This window comes from Gorilla gorilla, chromosome 7 (genome assembly GCF_029281585.2).
Source record: "Gorilla gorilla gorilla isolate KB3781 chromosome 7, NHGRI_mGorGor1-v2.1_pri, whole genome shotgun sequence".
NCBI lineage: Eukaryota > Metazoa > Chordata > Mammalia > Primates > Hominidae > Gorilla > Gorilla gorilla.
This window is the reverse complement of record NC_073231.2, coordinates 73,959,850-73,979,420: the sequence shown is the minus strand read 5'-3', so window position 1 is coordinate 73,979,420 and position 19,571 is coordinate 73,959,850. Positions and strand designations below refer to the sequence as shown.

Here is a 19,571-nt window from a genome sequence, read left to right as displayed (position 1 = left end):
AGAGACAAAGAAAGCCATTACATAATGGTAAAGGGATCAATTAAACAAGAAGAGCTAACTATCCTAAATATATATGCACCTAATACAGGAGCACGCAGATTCATAAAGCAAGTCCTGAGTGACCTACAAAGAGACTTACACTCCCACACAATAATAATGGGAGACTTTAACACCCCACTGTCAACATGAGACAGATCAACGAGACAGAAAGTTAACAAGGATACCCAGGAATTGAACTCAGCTCTGCACCAGGCGGACCTAATAGACATCTACAGAACTCTCCACCCCAAATCAACAGAATATACATTTTTTACATTTTTTTCAACATTAATTATTAGAAAAATGCAAATCAAAGCCACAGTAAGATACCAAACCACTTCAGTTAAAATAACTATAATCAGAAATGATATGTGACTGGCCCTTTCATCAGGAGGCATTGTGACATATCTCTGTGCCTATTATTTAGGTGATATGACTCTCCTCTTCTGCCTGGACACTTCCTACAAGGGGCATTGTGCCATACAGTTGGGCACAGCCCTGAAGTTATGCGACTTTTCTGCCAGGAACTTGCCTACAAGGAGAATATTGGAACATTTCTGCCTCAGCATTTAGGTTATGTGGCTGTCATGCCTGTTTCATTACCACAAAGTAAATTTTGACATATACCTAGGCACAGCTCACAGGCATGATAATGACTCTCATATGTGGACCCCACAAATAGGAGTAATTTTGACTCTTGTAACTTGCTTTAGAAACACGAGTGTTATGTTAGATCTCTTTCTGACAAAAAGGTCACAGAAGATTAAAACTGCCTCAAATATTTTATAAAGCCTTTGGCTTGTACAGAGGGCGTAATAACAGAACCCAGCAGAAAAGTGAAATTGTGAGTCTCATATGCACACCCAGCAGACAGTAAGTGCTGTCACATCTCACATATATGAAGCTGTCACTCATGAAATCAGGACATGTGTGGTATTGTAAATCTCATCTCTGGAATATTCTGCCAATGTGATTGTGATATAAATATTTGCCAAGCATCTATGGGATTTGACTCTCCAGCCCATATATGGGATTGTGATCTCTACATGGGCCTGCCTCTAGATGATGTGACTCTCCTGCCTGGGCCCTTCCCTCGGTAAGGACTGTGACATATCACTGGACCTATCTCCTAGGTGATATGACTCAGTGCTTGGGCCTCACCCACACAGAGTATTGTGACATAAAAGTTAAACCTGCACAAAGGTGATATAACTCTTTTGCCTTGGTTCTGTCCTAAGGGAGCCTTGCAACATAGCTCAGGACCCAGCACCCAGGTAATGTGGCTCTTCTGTCTGGTTCCTACCCATGTGTTAGATTGTGATGTATAACTAAAGAAGCACCTAGGTGATATGAGTCTCCTTTTCTGCCAGAGTCCTGCCTACTGGGGATATTGGGACATATCTCTGAGCCCGTGACCTAAGTGATATGACTCTCTTCCCCTACCTGGGTCTTTAAAATGGTGGGATTGTGACATACTGCTGAGCCCAGCATTTAGGTAATGTGACTCCAATCTTTTTTCTGAACCATGCCCACAAAGGGAAATGTTGACCTATTGCACCCAGATGATGTTACTCTTCTGCTAGAGTCCTGAATAAAGAGGGGATTATTGCATAGTGGTAGGCCCAGCACCCTGATGATGGTCCTGCCTGTGGCACAGCCACAGAGAGTATTTTGACATATCTTCAGCTTATTCTGTAGGTGTTTTGGTTCTCCTCCCTTGGCTAAGTTTTTCCACATGTGAAATTGTGTCATGTTGCTGGGTTCAGCACCCAGTGAATGTGACACTCCTTCCTAGATTCTGCCTAGAGAGGGCATTGTGACATATTGCTTGGCACAGCACTTAAGTTGTGCTATCCTCCTGCCAAGTTTTTTCCCTACAAATGGTATTATGAAATGTACATTGCTTCAGTTCATGGGAATGATAATTAAACTTAAACTTGGGTACTACCAATAGTAGATACTTTGCCTCTCATCATTATGCTTAGGGCAATAAATAAGGTTATCAGTTACATATTTGTACAAAGCTCACAGAAGGTTACAACACTAACTCATATTCTATATACTCTTTGGATGGTACAGAGTTTCACAACAGGGCCCAGCAAGAGGTTAAGATCGAGACTCTTGATTACACATGCAGGTGACAGCAAAAGTTGTCACCATCCCACATTTACAAAGCCCACTGTAGAAGTCCTGAGTCTAATAAGCAAATAAAGTACAAAGATGGAATTGTGAATTTTATATATGGATCTTGCTACAGGTGAGATAGTGACTCATTTCTGGACCCAGATCACAGGCATAATAATGGATCTCTTATCTGAACCCAGCCTATAAGGGAGATATTGTCTATCATAACTGGGTTTAGGGCAATATGTAAGATTGTGTGTCAATACAAGCATGTAAGCCTCAGAGATTTTTGCAAGTCTCATTCATGTTGCATAAAGCCTTTGAATGTTGTAGAGTGTGCCATACGATGACCCAAAACACAAGTGAGATGGTGACTCTTATATGCACACAAGGCTAACAGTTAAAGGTGTCACTCCAAAAGATGAGGAGATTGTGTCATATCACTAGGCCTACTACCCCGGTGTTGAGACTTTTTGGTTTAAAGTATTTCCCATGGGAGCATTGTGAAATATTGCTGGGTTAGAATAATAATAATGTAACTTTTCTGCTTGGATCCAGCCAACAGGAGACATTATCACATGTCTCTGGGCCTATCAACTAGGTGATGTGTCTCTCCTGCCAGTGCCCTGCCCACAAGGGACACTGTGACATATTGCTACATATAGCATCTGGGTAATGTGACTCTCCCCTCTAGCATGGATTCTGCCCACTGAAGAAATTGTGATATAACACTGAGTGCAAAGCCTAGGTGATGTGACTCCCCTATTTGTCCCAGACTCTGCCAAGAGAGGGAATTATAACATATTGCTGAGCCCATCACCTAGGGAATGTGACTATCCACTATTTTTTCAACCCTGTATGCAGTGAGCATGATGACATATTATTTGAGACTGTACCCAGGTGATATGACTCTTCTGACTTGGTTCTGCCTACAATGGAGATTATAATGTATCCCTGGCTCAGCACCAACGTGATGTGACTCTTCTGCCTTGTCTCTGTCCAAAGGTGAATTTGTGACATATACCTGGATACAGCTCATATGCACAATAATAACTCTCATACCTAGACCCAGCCAGGGGATATATTTTGACTCTCATAGCCAGTCCTTTGGCCGTGAGTAAAGTCCCAGATCTCCCACCTGTAAGAATTCACAGAAAAGTATACTACTCAGGCATGTTATATAAAGCCTGAGTGGTAAAAATAGTGTCATAATAGGCACCAGCAACCAGGTGATATTGTGACTCTTGGAACCACACCCAGCTGACACAATTGTCATTCTCACACATGAACAGAGCCTACAAATGAGATACTAAATCTCACACACATAAGCAGTTGAAGCTTGAAATTGTTATTGTCATACATGAATCTAGGCCACAGGTGGTTTGGTGATGTTTGAACCACGATTCAGCAGTCCTGTGGGGCTTTGACTCTTCTACTGGAACAATCTTCAAGTGGGATTGGGACTCTTATATGTGGATCTTGCCCTTTGCTGAGACTGTGACTCCTGTACTTTGACCCAACTCTTAGGAGGCATTAACTCCCATACCCAAAGCCAGGACTTGTGTGAGACTGTGACACTTACTTCTGAACATTTTCAGGTGTGTGATTGAGAAGTATGACTTTGCCCAACATCTGAGTGTTTTCACTCTTCTTTCTAGGCCCAGAACACTGTTGAAATTGTGACATACATGCAGCAAGCACCTAAGCAATGTATAACACCTTCTTTGGCAATCTGACAAAGGGCATTGTTTATTATCACTGATACCAGCACCCAACTGATGGGATATCTTTGCCTGATCCCTTCCTATAAAGTGCACTGTGGCTTTTTTCTAGCTCCATCATATAAGTAGTGTCACTTCCTTCTACTGCCTTGGCCCTGCACTTATGTTGCATTGTGACACATAAATGGGTAGTGTACACAGGTGATGTGATTCTTTTTTTTTTTTTTTTTTTGAGGTGGGGGTGGTTCTGCCAGTAGGAAGCTTTGTAACATATCACTTGGCTCAGCACCTAGCTGATGTTTCTTCTCTCTTGCCTGGGCCCTGACAACCAGAGAGATTGTGACATATTGCTGTACCCAAGGTAAGGTCACCCTCCTGCCTTGGTCCTGCACACAGGGGCCATTGTGACATATATCCAGGCCAATTGCCTAGGTGAAGTTTGTCTCCTTTCCTGCCTAAGCCCTGCCCACAGGGAAGATTTAGATATATCACTAAAACCAGCACCCAAGTGATGTGACTCTTCACCAGAGTCCTGCCCACAAGGAGGATTGTGACATTTCACTGGACCAGCACCCACTCAGGTGATGTGACTCCTTTCTTCTCCCTGCCTACATATGATATTATGCATATACCTGAGGCCAGATCAAAGGCCTAATAACGACTCTTGTACCTGGAGCCATGAAATACACAGGATGGTAACTCTCATCCCTGAACCTTTCCACAGGTGTTATTGTCAAATATACCTTTGCCAAGCTCCTGAGTGATTTAATAATCCTACCTAGTTATAGCCCACAGAAGAAATTTAGACATATACCTGGGCCAAGAGCCTTGGTGATTCGACTCTCGTGTCTTAACAGTGTCCTCAGAAGGGGTAGTAACATATCTCTGGACACATCCTCTAGGTTATGTGACTCTCCTCTCTTGTCTGAACCCTGCTTCCAGTGAAGAGTGTAGCATTTCTAAGCACAGCATCCAATTGACATGACTCTCTTGCCTGGGCCCTTTCAACAGGAGGCAATGTGACATATCCCTGGGCCCATCATATAGGTGATATGACTCTCCTCTCCTGCCTGGACACTCTCCACAGGGAGCATTATGCCATAGAGCTGGGTCTAGCACCCAAATTTTGTGACTTTTCTGTAGGGCCCTGCCTACAAAGAGAATATTGTACTATTATTGGCTTAGGATTTAGGTCATGTGGTCGTCCTGCCTGTTTCATAATCACAGAGAGGAGGGTGACATATACCTAGGCACAGCTAATAGGCATGATAATGACACTCATATGTGGACCCAGCCAATAGGAAAAATGTTGACTCTTATAACTAGGTTTAGGGACATGAGTGATGTCCAGGATCTCCTTCTGGTGCAAAGGTCACAGAAGATTACAACACTCACACGTATTTTATAACAACCTTCAGTTTTACAGAGAGTGTTATAACAGGGCCTAGCACACAGAAGAAACTGTGAGTCTTGTATGCACAGCCAGTCGACTGTAAGGACTTTCACCATCACAGATGGATGAAGGCAACTGTCCTACATGAAAACAGGACATGTGTGGTATCATAAATCTAATCCCTACAATTTTATTCTCTCAATTGTGATATAAATCTTTGCCAAGCACTTGTGTGATTTCATTCTTCAGACCATTTCCAGCCTACATATGGGATTTTGATATCTACCTGGTCCAACCTTAAAGTGATGTGTCTCTTCTGCTTGGGCCCTGCTCTCAGGAAGAATTTTGACATCACTGGATCCAGCTTCCAGGTGATGTTCATTCTTGCCTGCACCATGCCGTCAGACATCATTCTAACATATCACTGTGTCCATCACTTAGAAGACATAACTCTTTTCTCTGAAATTGGCTCTACACATAGGGAAGGATAGTGACATATTCCTAGGCCAGTGAGACAGGTGATGATACTCTTTTGCCAGGACCATGCCCCAAAGAGGGCATTGTGACATATCACAGGGCCTGTCATGTAGGTAATATGGCTCTTCTGCTTGGGGCCTACACACTGGAATAGTGACATGTTGCTAGGTCAGGCACAAAGGTGATGGTATTCTTTTGCCTGGGCCATGCCTTAAGGAAGGCTTTGTAATGTTTTGCTGGTCCTATCACCCAGGTGATATGACTTTCTGCTTGACCCTGCCCACATGGAGCATTGTGACATAAGGGCAGCACCTGCACATAGGTGACATAACTCTCTTGCCTGGGTCCTTTTCTAAAGGGGACTTGTGAATATCTCAGTACCCAGGACCAGGTGGGTCTTCAGCCTGGTTTCTTCAGCCTAGTTTCTTCAGCCTGGTTTCTGCCCACATATTCAACTGTGACATATACCTAAAGAAGCACCCAGGTGATATGACTCTCTTTCTGTGCCCGAGCCCTGCCTACTGGTAACATTGGGCCATATCTCTCTGAGCCCATGACCTAAGTCATGTGACTCTCTTCTCTCTGGGCCTTTACAATGGGATGATTGTGACGTATTGTATTCATGAGCCCAACATTTAGGTAATACGACTCTCATGTTGTTGCTGAACATTGCCCACGAACAGGACCTATGCCGTATTTCAGGGCCCAGCACCCAGATGATGTATCTCTTCTGCCTAAGTCCTGCATAAAGAGGGAATTATAGCAATTCTTCAGCCTAGCACCCTAATGATGTGTCTCTCCTGCCTGTGCCAGGACCACAGAAGGTATTTTGACATATCTTTGGCCCATTCTGTATGTGTTTTGGCTCTCATCACTTTGCTGGGTTTCTCCCACGTGTGGTTGTATCATATTGCTGGCTCCAGCCCCCAGTTAATGTGACCCTCTTTCCTAGGTGCTGCCTAGAGGGGGCATTGTGACATATTGCTTGGCAAATCACCTAAGCGATGTTAACCTTCTGCCTAGTTTTTTGCCCACAAATGGGATTATGACATATACCTTGCTTCAGTTCAAAGGCATGATGATCAAGTTTCTTTAGGGATTCCACCAATAGGAGATATTTTGCCTCTCACCACTAGGTTTAGGTCAATAGGTAAGGTCCTCCATTGCATATTTGTGCAAAGCTTACAGAAGTTTACAACACTAACTCATAATGTATAAACTTCTTAGGTGGTACAGAGAGTTTCATAACAGTGCCCAGGAAAAAGTTAAGATTGTGCCTCTCAGCTACACACCCAGGTGAAGGTAAAAGTTGTTACCATCCTACATTTACAATGCCCATTGTTGAGTTCCTGAGTCTAACAAGTGAATACAGCACAAAGTTGGAATTGTGACTTTCATAAGTGATTCTGGCCACAGATGGGATGGTGACTCATTTCTGGTCCCAGTTCACAGGAGTAATAGCAGTCTCATTCCTGAGGCCATCCTATAGGAGAGCTGTTGACTATCATACCTAGGTTTAGAGCAATATGTAACATCGTGAGTCCATATAAACATGTAGGCCTCAGAGAGGTTTGCAACTCTCATGCATGTTGTATAAAGTTCTCAGATGTTGTAGAGAGTGTCATACAATTGCCAGAGCACACGTGAGATTTTGACTCTAATATACACAACTACCTAGCTATTAATGGTGTCACCCTTAAAGATGAGGAGATTGTGTCATATCCCTCTGCCTAATACCACAGGCTTGAGACTTTTTGGTTTAAATTCCCTTCCATAAGGGCATTGTTACATATCACTGGGTCAGAATCATGATAATGTGACTCTTCTGCCTGGGTCTTGAAAACAAGAGATATTTTCACATATGTCCAGGCCTATTGGCTAGGTGACATGTCTCTCCTGCCAGTGCCTTGCCCACAGGGGACACTGTGACATATTGCTAGATACAGCACCTGGATAATGTGACTTTCCTCTCCTGCCTGGATCCTGCCCACTGAAGAAATTGTGACATACCACTGAGTACAAAGCATTGGTGACACGACTCTGCTGTTTGTCCTGGACCCTGCCAAGAGAGGGAATTATTACATATTGATGAGCTCAGCACCCAGGTGATGTGATTCTCTTTTTTTCTTCAAACCTGTCTTCATTGGTCATGGTGACACATTACTTGAGGCTGTACCCAGGTGATGTGGTTCTTCTCTGTGGTTTCTGCCCACATGTAAGATAGTGACATATAATTAAGGAAGCACCTAGGTGATGTGACTCTCCTTTTCTGCCTGGGCCCTCCCTACTGGGGACACTGGGATATATCTCTGAGTTCATGACCTAAGTGAAGTGACTCTCTTCTCCGGCCTGGTCTTTACAAGGGGGGGATTGTGACATATTGCTGAATCCAGCACTCAGGTATTTGACTCTCTTTTTTTTTTTTGAACCATGCACAAAAACAGAAATTTTCATCTATTGCAGGGCCCAGAATCCAGATAATGTTACTTGTTTGCCTGGGTCCTGCATATAGAGAGAATTATGGCATATTGCTGGGCCCATCCCCATAATAAAGTGACTCTCATGCCTGTCCCAGAACCACAGAAGGCATTTTGACATATCCTGGGCCCATTATGTAGGCCTTTTGGCTCTATAACTTGGCTGGGTTTTTTCCACATGTGGAATAGTGTCATACTGGTGAGTCCAGCACCCAGTTAATGTGGCCCTAATTCTTATACCCTGCCTACAGAGGGCATTGTGACATGTTGCTTGTCACAGAACCTGAGTGATATTATCCTCCTGCCTATTTTTTGTCCACAAATGGGACTATGACATATACCTTACTTCAGTTCAGAGGGATGATTCTCAAACCCATATTGGGATTCAAACAATAGGAGATAGTTTGACTTTCATCACTAGGCCTAGGGCAATAAGTAAGGTTCTGTCCTGGGTTGCATATTTGTACCAAACTCACAGAACTTTACAAAACTAACTCATGATGCATAAACCCCTTTGTGGTACAGAGGGTTTCATGACAGGGACGAGCAAAAATTAAGATTGGGACTCTTGATTACACATCCAGGTGAAAGCAAATGTTGTCAACATCCCACATATCCAAAGCCCAATGTTAAGGTTCTGAGTATAAAAAGTGAATACAGTACAAAGTTGGAATTGTGACCTTCATATGTGGCTCTGGCCACAGGTGGGATGGTGACTCATTTCTGGATCCAGCTGACAGGCATAATAATGGAACTCAGTTTTGAACCCAGCCTACAGAAGAGATGTTGACTATTATACCTGGGCTTAGGGCAACATGTAAGATCATGAATCCATACAAGCATGTAGGCCTCAGAGAGGTTTGCAACTGTCACAAATGCTGTATAAAGCCTTCGAATGTTGTAGAGTATCATACAATGGCCCAGGAAACACGTGAGATTGTGACTCTCATACACACCCCCAGCTCACAGTTAATGGTGTCACCCTCAAAGACAAGGAGATTTGGCATATCTTCTTGTATAATCACTTAGTGCTTTTACTCAGGTTGTGTATTAGAAATGCAGTAGTTGTTAAAAGTAAATAATCAGGTTTAGAATGGTAATATTTGGGTTATAAATTAGTACTTCTATTATTCAACCTATGTGAGTAATTGAGGAGTAGGCTAAGAATTTATGAAGTAGTTTTTGATTAAGTCCTCCCCAACCACCCACTATAATGAATAAGATTGTGATAGATAGGAGAATATTCATGTTTATTGATGGAAAATTTGAAACATAATCAAGATACAGGCTAGTTTTTGTCATGTGAGGAGAAGTATGCCAGATATTAGAGAGCTTCCTTTGGTTATCGCTGGGACTCAGAAGTGAAAAGGGGCTATTCCTAGTTTTATTACTAGGGCTGTTATTATTATTAAAGATGAAAATTTATTAATAGTGTTTATTATTGTTCATTGTCTGTAGGACAGGTTAGTGGAAAGGATACCTATCATGAGAATTATAGACATGGTTGCTTGTGTAAGGAAATATTTGGTGGCTGCTTCTTTAGAGCGGGGATTAATTTTTTAATTAAGATTGGGGTAAGATCTAGTGTATTTATTCGTAGTCCTGTTCAGGTGAGAAATCAGTATGAGCCTAGCATTGTGCTAAGAGTTCCTGTGAAAATAGTAAAGGAGATAATAAGTTAAGCTAATGGATTAATTAGTAAGGGAAGGGTATAACCAATTTTTTCAGGGTATGGGTCTGATAGCTTATTTAGCTGAACTTACTTTACGACATGGTGTAATAAGTAGCACAGAGAATTTTGGGTTCTCAGGGGTAGGTTCAATTCCCATAGTTCTAGAAATAAGAGGATTTTAACCTCCATTGTTTAGTCTATCAAAGTAATTCTTTTGTTGAACATATTTCCTATGTTTAGTGTGGAATTAGAAGATCTGGTATAGGAAGGGGAGTCCACAAGACGAGAACAATAGAAAGGGTAAGGGTTGTAGCAATAATATAAAGGGTAATAGTAGATGTTGAGGGCCATAACGATTCCTTGGTGAGAAGTTTTATTGCATCAACGAATGGTTGAAGTAGTCTGTAGGGACCTACAGTGTTAGGTCCTTTGTGTAGTTGTATATAGCCTAAGATTTTTTGTTCAATTAGTGTAAGGAATGTTATAGCGATTAGAGTGGGAATAATTAGTAGAAGTTTAATTATAGGCATATTGTTTTTTTTTATTATTATACTTTAAGTTTTAGGGTACATGTGCACAATGTGCAGGTTAGTTACATATGTATACATGTGCCATGCTGGTGCGCTGCACCCACTAACTCGTCATCTAGCATTAGGTATATCTCCCAGTGCTATCCCTACCCCCTCCCCCCACCCCACCACAGTCCCCAGCGTGTGATATTCACCTTCCTGTGTCCATGTGATCTCATTGTTCAATTCCCACCTATGAGTGAGAATATGTGGTGTTTGGTTTTCTGTTCTTGCGATAGTTTACTGAGAATGATGGTTTCCAATTTCATCCATGTCCCTACAAAGGACATGAACTCATCATTTTTTATGGCTGCATAGTATTCCATGGTGTATATGTGCCACATTTTCTTAATCCAGTCTATCATTGTTGGACATTTGGGCTGGTTCCAAGTCTTTGCTATTGTGAATAATGCCGCAATAAACATACATGTGCATGTGTCTTTATAGCAGCATGATTTATAATCCTTTGGGTATATACCCAGTAATGGGATGGCTGGGTCAAATGGTATTTCTAGTTCTAGATCCCTGAGGAATCGCCACACTGACTTCCACAATGGTTGAACTAGTTTACAGTCCCACCAACAGTGTAAAAGTGTTCCTATTTCTCCACATCCTCTCCAGCACCTGTTGTTTCCTGACTTTTTAATGATTGCCATTCTAACTGGTGTGAGATGATATCTCACAGTGGTTTTGATTTGCATTTCTCTGATGGCCAGTGATGATGAGCATTTTTTCATGTGTTTTTTGGCTGCATAAATGTCTTCTTTTGAGAAGTGTCTGTTCATGTCCTTCGCCCACTTTTTGATGGGGTTGTTTGTTTTTTTCTTGTAAATTTGTTTGAGTTCATTGTAGATTCTGGATATTAGCCCTTTGTCAGATGAGTAGGTTGTGAAAATTTTCTCCCATGTTGTAGGTTGCCTGTTCACTCTGATGGTAGTTTCTTTTGCTGTGCAGAAGCTCTTTAGTTTAATTAGATCCCATTTGTCAATTTTGTCTTTTGTTGCCATTGCTTTTGGTGTTTTGGACATGAAGTCCTTGCCCACGCCTATGTCCTGAATGGTAATGCCTAGGTTTTCTTCTAGGGTTTTTATGGTTTTAGGTCTAACGTTTAAATCTTTAATCCATCTTGAATTGATTTTTGTATAAGGTGTAAGGAAGGGATCCAGTTTCAGCTTTCTACATATGGCTAGCCAGTTTTCCCAGCACCATTTATTAAATAGGGAATCCTTTCCCCATTGCTTGTTTTTCTCAGGTTTGTCAAAGATCAGATAGTTGTAGGTATGCGGTGTTATTTCTGAGGGCTCTGTTCTGTTCCATTGATCTATATCTCTGTTTTGGTACCAGTTCCATGCTGTTTTGATTACCATAGCCTTGTAGTATAGTTTGAAGTCAGGTAGTGTGATGCCTCCAGCTTTGTTCTTTTGGCTTAGGATTGACTTGGCGATGAGGGCTCTTTTTTGGTTCCATATGAACTTTCAAGTAGTTTTTTCCAATTCTGTGAAGAAAGTCATTGGTAGCTTGATGGGGATGGCATTGAATCTGTAAATGACCTTGGGCAGAATGGCCATTTTCACGATATTGATTCTTCCTACCCATGAGCATGGAATGTTCTTCCATTTGTTTGTATCCTCTTTTATTTCCTTGAGCAGTGGTTTGTAGTTCTCCTTGAAGAGGTCCCTCACATCCCTTGTAAGTTGGATTCCTAGGTATTTGATTCTCTTTGAAGCAATTGTGAATGGGAGTTCACTCATGATTTGGCTCTCTGTTTGTCTGTTGTTGGTGTATAAGAATGCTTGTGATTTTTGTACATTGATTTTGTATCCTGAGACTTTGCTGAAGTTGATTATCAGCTTAAGGAGATTTTGGGCTGAGACGATGGGGTTTCCTAGATAAACAATCATGTCATCTGCAAACAGGGACAATTTGACTTCCTCTTTTCCTAATTGAATACCCTTTATTTCCTTCTCCTGCCTGATTGCCCTGGCCAGAACTTCCAACACTATGTTGAATAGGAGTGGTGAGAGAGGGCATCCCTGTCTTGTGCCAGTTTTCCAAGGGAATGCTTCCAGTTTTTGCCCATTCAGTATGATATTGGCTGTGGGTTTGTCATAGATAGCTCTTATTATTTTGAAATATGTCCCATCAATACCTAATTTATTGAGAGTTTTTAGCATGAAGAGTTGTTGAATTTTGTCAAAGGCTTTTTCTGCATCTATTGAGATAATCATGTGGTTTTTGTCTTTGGCTCTGTTTATATGCTGGATTACATTTATTGATTTGCGTATATTGAACCAGCCTTGCATCCCAGGGATGAAGCCCACTTGATCATGGTGGATAAGCTTTTTGATGTGCTGCTGGATTCGGTTTGCCAGTATTTTATTGAGGATTTTTGCATCAATGTTCATCAAGGATATTGGTCTAAAATTCTCTTTTTTTTGTTGTGTCTCTGCCCGGCTTTGGTATCAGAATTGTGCTGGCCTCATAAAATGAGTTAGTGAAGATTCTCTCTTTTTCTATTGATTGGAATAATTTCAGAAGGAATGGTACCAGTTCCTCCTTGTACCTCTGGTAGAATTCGGCTGTGAATCCATCTGGTCCTGGACTCTTTTTGGTTGGTAAACTATTAATAATTGCCACAATTTCAGCTCCTGTTATTGGTCTATTCAGAGATTCAACTTCTTCCTGGTTTAGTCTTGGGAGAGTGTATGTGTCGAGGAATGTATCCATTTCTTCTAGATTTTCTAGTTTATTTGCGTGGAGGTGTCTGTAGTATTCTCTGATGGTAGTTTGTATTTCTATGGGATCGGTGGTGATATCCCCTTTATCATTTTTTATTGTGTCTATTTGATTCTTCTCTCTTTTTTTCTTTATTAGTCTTGCTAGTGGTCTATCAATTTTGTTGATCCTTTCAAAAAACCAGCTCCTGGATTCATTAATTTTTTGAAGGGTTTTTTGTGTCTCTATTTCCTTCAGTTCTGCTCTGATCTTAGTTATTTCTTGCCTTGTGCTAGCTTTTGAATGTGTTTGCTCTTGCTTTTCTAGTTCTTTTAATTGTGATGTTAGGTTGTCAATTTTGGATCTTTCCTGCTTTCTCTTGTGGGCATTTAGTGCTATAAATTTCCCTCTACACACTGCTTTGAATGTGTCCCAGAGATTCTGGTATGTTGTGTCTTTGTTCTCATTGGTTTCAAAGAACATCTTTATTTCTGCCTTCATTTCGTTATGTACCCAGTAGTCATTCAGAAGCAGGTTGTTCAGTTTCCATGTAGTTGAGCGGCTTTGAGTGAGATTTTTAATCCTGAGTTCTAGTTTGATTGCACTGTGGTCTGAGAGATAGTTTGTAATAATTTCTGTTCTTTTACATTTGCTGAGGAGAGCTTTACTTCCAAGTATGTGGTCAATTTTGGAATAGGTGTGGTGTGGTGCTGAAAAAAATGTATATTCTGTTGATTTGGGGTGGAGAGTTCTGTAGATGTCTATTAGGTCTGCTTGGTGCAGAGCTGAGTTCAATTCCTGGGTATCCTTGTTGACTTTCTGTCTCGTTGATCTGTCTAATGTTGACAGTGGGGTGTTAAAGTCTCCCATTATTAATGTGTGGGAGTCTAAGTCTCTTTGTAGGTCACTCAGGACTTGCTTTATGAATCTGGGTGCTCCTGTATTGGGTGCATATATATTTAGGATAGTTAGCTCCTCTTGTTGAATTGATCCCTTTACCATTATGTAATGGCCTTCTTTGTCTGTTTTGATATTTGTTGGTTTAAAGTCTGTTTTATCAGAGACTAGGATTGCAACCCCTGCCTTTTTTTGTTTTCCATTTGCTTGGTAGATCTTCCTCCATCCTTTTATTTTGAGCCTATATGTGTCTCTGCACGTGAGATGGGTTTCCTGAATACAGCACACTGATGGGTCTTGACTCTTTATCCAACTTGCCAGTCTGTGTCTTTTAATTGGAGAATTTAGTCCATTTACATTTAAAGTTAATATTGTTATGTGTGAATTTGATCCTGTCATTATGATGTTAGCTGGTGATTTTGCTCATTAGTTGATGCAGTTTCTTCCTAGTCTCGATGTTCTTTACATTTTGGCATGATTTTGCAGCGCTGGTACCGGTTGTTCCTTTCCATGTTTAGCACTTCCTTCAGGAGCTCTTTTAGGGCAGACCTGGTGGTGACAAAATCTCTCAGCATTTGCTTGTCTGTAAAGTATTTTATTTCTCCTTCACTTATGAAGCTTAGTTTGGCTGGATATGAAATTCTGGGTTGAAACTTCTTTTCTTTAAGAATGTTGAATATTGGCCCCCACTCTCTTCTGGCTTGTAGGGTTTCTGCTGAGAGATCCGCTGTTAGTCTGATGGGCTTCCCTTTGAGGGTAACCTGACCTTTCTCTCTGGCTGCCCTTAACATTTTTTCCTTCATTTCGACTTTGGTGAATCTGACAATTATGTGTCTTGGAGTTCCTCTTCTCGAGGAGTATCTTTGTGGCGTTCTCTGTATTTCCTGAATCTGAACGTTGGCCTGCCTTGCTAGATTGGGGAAGTTCTCCTGGATAATATCCTGCAGAGTGTTTTCCAACTTGGTTCCATTCTCCGCATCACTTTCAGGTACACCAATCAGATGTAGATTTGGTCTTTTCACATAGTCCCATATTTCTTGGAGGATTTGCTCATTTCTTTTTATTCTTTATTCTCTAAACTTCCCTTCTCACTTCATTTCATTCATTTCATCTTCCATTGCTGATATCCTTTCTTCCAGTTGATCGCATCGGCTCCTGAGGCTTCTGCATTCTTCACGTAGTTCTCGAGCCTTGGTTTTCAGCTCCATCAGCTCCTTTAAGCACTTCTCTGTATTGGTTATTCTAGTTATACATTCTTCTAAATTTTTTTCAAAGTTTTCAACTTCTTTGCCTTTGGTTTGAATGTCCTCCCGTAGCTCAGAGTAATTTGATCGTCTGAAGCCTTCTTCTCTCAGCTCGTCAAAATCATTCTCCATCCAGCTTTGTTCCGTTGCTGGTGAGGAACTGCGTTCCTTTGGAGGAGGAGAGGTGCTCTGCGTTTTAGAGTTTCCAGTTTTTCTGTTCTGTTTTTTCCCCATCTTTGTGGTTTTATCTACTTTTGGTCTTTGATGATGGTGATGTACAGATGGGTTTTCGGTGTGGATGTCCTTTCTGTTTGTTAGTTTTCCTTCTAACAGACAGGACCCTCAGCTGCAGGTCTGTTGGAATACCCTGCGGTGTGAGGTGTCAGTGTGCCCCTGCTGGGGGGTGCCTCCCAGTTAGGCTGCTCGGGGGTCAGGGGTCAGGGACCCACTCGAGGAGGCAGTCTGCCCGTTCTCAGATCTCCAGCTGCGTGCTGGGAGAACCACTGCTCTCTTCAAAGCTGTCAGACAGGGACATTTAAGTCTGCAGAGGTTACTGCTGTCTTTTTGTTTGTCTGTGCCCTGCCCCCAGAGGTGGAGCCTACAGAGGCAGGCAGGCCTCCTTGAGCTGTGGTGGGCTCCACCCAGTTCGAGCTTCCGGGCTGCTTTGTTTACCTAAGCAAGCCTGGGCAATGGCGGGCGCCCCTCCCCCAGCCTCGCTGCCGCCTTGCAGTTTGATCTCAGACTGCTGTGCTAGCAATCAGCGAGATTCCGTGGGCGTAGGACCCTCCAAGCCAGGTGTGGGATATAGTGTCGTGGTGCGCCGTTTTTTAAGCCGGTCTGAAAAGCGCAATATTCGGGTGGGAGTGACCCGATTTTCCAGGTGCGTCCGTCAGCCCTTTCTTTGACTCGGAAAGGGAACTCCCTGACACCTTGCACTTCCCAGGTGAGGCAATGCCTCGCCCTGCTTCAGCTCGCACACGGTGCGCGCACCCACTGGCCTGCGCCCACTGTCTGGCATTCCCTAGTGAGATGAACCCAGTACCTCAGATGGAAATGCAGAAATCACCTGTCTTCTGCGTCGCTCACGCTGGGCGCTGTCGACCGGAGCTGTTCCTATTCGGCCATCTTGGCTCCTCCAGGCATATTGTTAAGAAGAGGTGTTGAACTTCTAATTATAAAGTCTTAAGTTTTATGCAATTGCTGGGCTATGCCATTTTAACAAACCCTGTTTTTGAGCAGGGTGTGTGGTGAGTTGTTAGACTGAGATAACATCATCTATGCGGTGAGGGTGCTTTATGAAGTTGGCCCTATTTCTCTTACCCTTTCATACTAGGAGAAATGTTAAATAGATAGAAACTGACCTGGGTTGCTCTGGTCTAAACTCATATCACAGAGGACTTGAATCCTTGAACAAGTGAACCCTTAATAGTGGCTACACCATTAGGATGCCCTGATCCAACATCGAGGTCATAAACCCTATTGTCAATATGGACTCCAGAATAGGATTGTGCTGTTATCGCTAGGGTAACTTATTCTGTTGATCAAATTATTGGATCAATGTGTGTCAACTCGCTTAGACTAGTGCCATCTTAGTTTGGGTTGTTCGGAGATTGAATTATGCTCCGAGGTCACCCCAACCAAAAATTTTAATGCAGGGATAGTATGCTAGAGCCTGTCAGCTTTTTTGAGTTTTTATTTGCAATAATGAATTAAAGCTCCATAGGGTCTTCTCATCTTATTTGTTTATATCCACCTCTTCACAGATAGGTCAATTTCATTAATTAAAAGTGAGAGACAGCTGAACACTAATGTGGCCATTCATACAAGTCCCTATTTGGGGAACAAGTGATTATTCTACCTTTGCACTGTCAGGATACTGCGGCCGTTGAACATATGTCACTGGGCAGGCAGTGCCTCTAATACTCGTAATGCTAGAGGTGATGTTTTTGGTAAATAAGCAGGGTAAGACTTGCAGAGTTCCTTTTAGTTTTTGTAATCTTTCCTTAGAGCATACCTGTGTTGGATTAACAGTATAAATAATAGGGTGTTTATTATATTGCTTATTAATATTAGGCTGTTAACTGTCAGTGAATTATTGGGGTCTGATATAAGCTTATGCAATGGAGAATATCTTCATGTTACTTATATTAACATTATTGGTTCTATTAAGTAATAGATTAGTCCAATGTGATGTTAGGAGTTCAGTAGGATGATTAGAATTTTAGATAATTAGATGTTGAGCTTGAACGCTTTCTTAATTGGTGGCTGCTTTTGGGCCATCTATGCCAACTATGGTGGTGATATTTTTTATTCCCTGTAGGACAGTTGTTTCCTAATGTCTAAAGAGCTGTCCCTCTTTAGACTAACACTTAAAGTTACAGGGAGATTAAGTAAGTCTGTGGGTAAGTTTAAAGTTGAAAAACAATCAGCTGTTACCAGGTTTGGTAGGCTTGTCACCACTACTTATGAATCTTCCCACTATTTTGCCACATAGATGGGTGTGCTGTTTTAGCTGTTATTGAGTAGCTCGTCTGGTTTTGGGGGACTTGGCTATGGTTCTCTGTGTAAAGTTACTTCTGGTTAATACATTATGCAGAAGGTATAAGGGTTCGTCTTTGCTTTTTAATGCTTTATTCAGTTCTTTCATCTTTCCCTTAGGGTATTATGTCTATTATGCCAGGGTGAAAATTTCTATCACCTATAGTTTTTTCTAAGGTAAATGGTTGGATTAAGATGGTTTGATAATATTTTTAGTGAAGTTTGGGGTTAGAGTTGGCTCAAAGTGATCAGGTCGTAATGAAATCTTCTGGATGTAAGCCAGATGCTTTAAGTTAAGCTGTACTTTGGTTTGTCCAAGCACACTTTCCAGTATGTTTACCATGTTACAACTTATCTCCTCTATATGTGCATAGAGAGTTTTTAGTAATTTCTAGAATAATATTTGAGGAGAGTGATGGGAGGGGTGTGCATGCTTCATGGCTTTATTCAACCAAGCACTCTGATCTTGGTTTACTGCTAAATCCTCCTTGAGCCCTTCGATTTCATAAAGGTTGTTGTGAGATTTTCTGGGTATACAAAATGTAGTCTACTTCTTGCCACCTCATGAGCTACACCTTGACCTAACGTTTTTATGTGTACACTTGCGCTTACTCTATAACCATTTTAGGGTTTGCTGAAGATGGTGGTATATAGGCTGGGCAAGAGGTGGTGAGGTATATCAGGGTTTATTAATTATAGAACAGGATCCTCTAGAGGGATATAAAGCAGCACCAAATCCTTTGAGTGTTTAGCTGTTGCTGGTAGTATTCTGGCGAATTTTTTTTAAATGTAACTATTAGAGTTTAGGGGTAAGCATAGTGGGGTATCTAATCCCAGTTTGGGTCTTAGCTGTTGCATCTTCAGGATATTAAAGGCACATTCATAGTATATTTTATTTCAGCTGGAGTTTTTTACAACTTAGACGGAGTTTAGCTTTATTAAGGGCAGACCTTAAGCACTGTTTGCACCAAGCTCAATTAGCTTGGGTTAATCGTATGGCTGCGGTGGCTGGCATGAAATTGACCAATGCTAGATATCAGTATAGCTTAAAGTCTCACTTATTACTAAATATTTATCAGTGCTTTTTCCCGTGGGGGTGTGGTTGAGCAAAGTGTTTTGAGCTGCATTTGTGCATGCTTGATACTTGCTCCTTTTAATCCGGGTGATCTAAAAGGCATTTTCACTGGAGTGGGGATGCTTGCATGTGTAATCTTACTAAGAGCTAATAGAAAGGCCAGGACCATACTCGCTTCGGCAGCACATACACTAAAACTGGAACCATACAGAGAAGATTAGCATGGCCCCTGTGCAAGGATGACACGCAAATTCGTGAAGTGCTCCATATTTTTATGTAGCTGAAAACCACGGCACGAGAACTACGTGATGAATGCACAAGCCTCAGTAACCAATGCGATCAACCAGAAGAAAGGTATCAGTGATGGAAGATCAAATGAATGAAATGAAGCATGAAGAGAAGTTTAGAGAAAAAAGAATAAAAAGAAACGAACAAAGTCTCCAAGAAATATGGGACTATGTGAAAACACCAAGTCTACATCTAATTGGTGTACCTGAAAGTGACAGGGAGAATGGAACCAAGTTGGAAAACACTCTGCAGGATATTATTCAGGAGAACTTCCCCAATCTAGCAAGGCAGGCCAACATTCAAATTCAGGAAATACAGAGAACACCACAAAGATACTCCTTG

At 41.7% G+C, this 19,571-nt stretch overlaps 1 non-coding gene across 1 annotated transcript; it reads left to right on the top strand.

Moving 5' to 3' along the window:
- Nucleotides 1–19,108: 19,108 nt before the first annotated feature.
- Nucleotides 19,109–19,215, top strand: LOC115935754 (U6 spliceosomal RNA). Its single transcript, XR_004071357.1, has one exon. It is a non-coding gene; the product is annotated as a U6 spliceosomal RNA (small nuclear RNA).
- The last annotated feature ends 356 nt before the right edge of the window (nucleotides 19,216–19,571 follow it).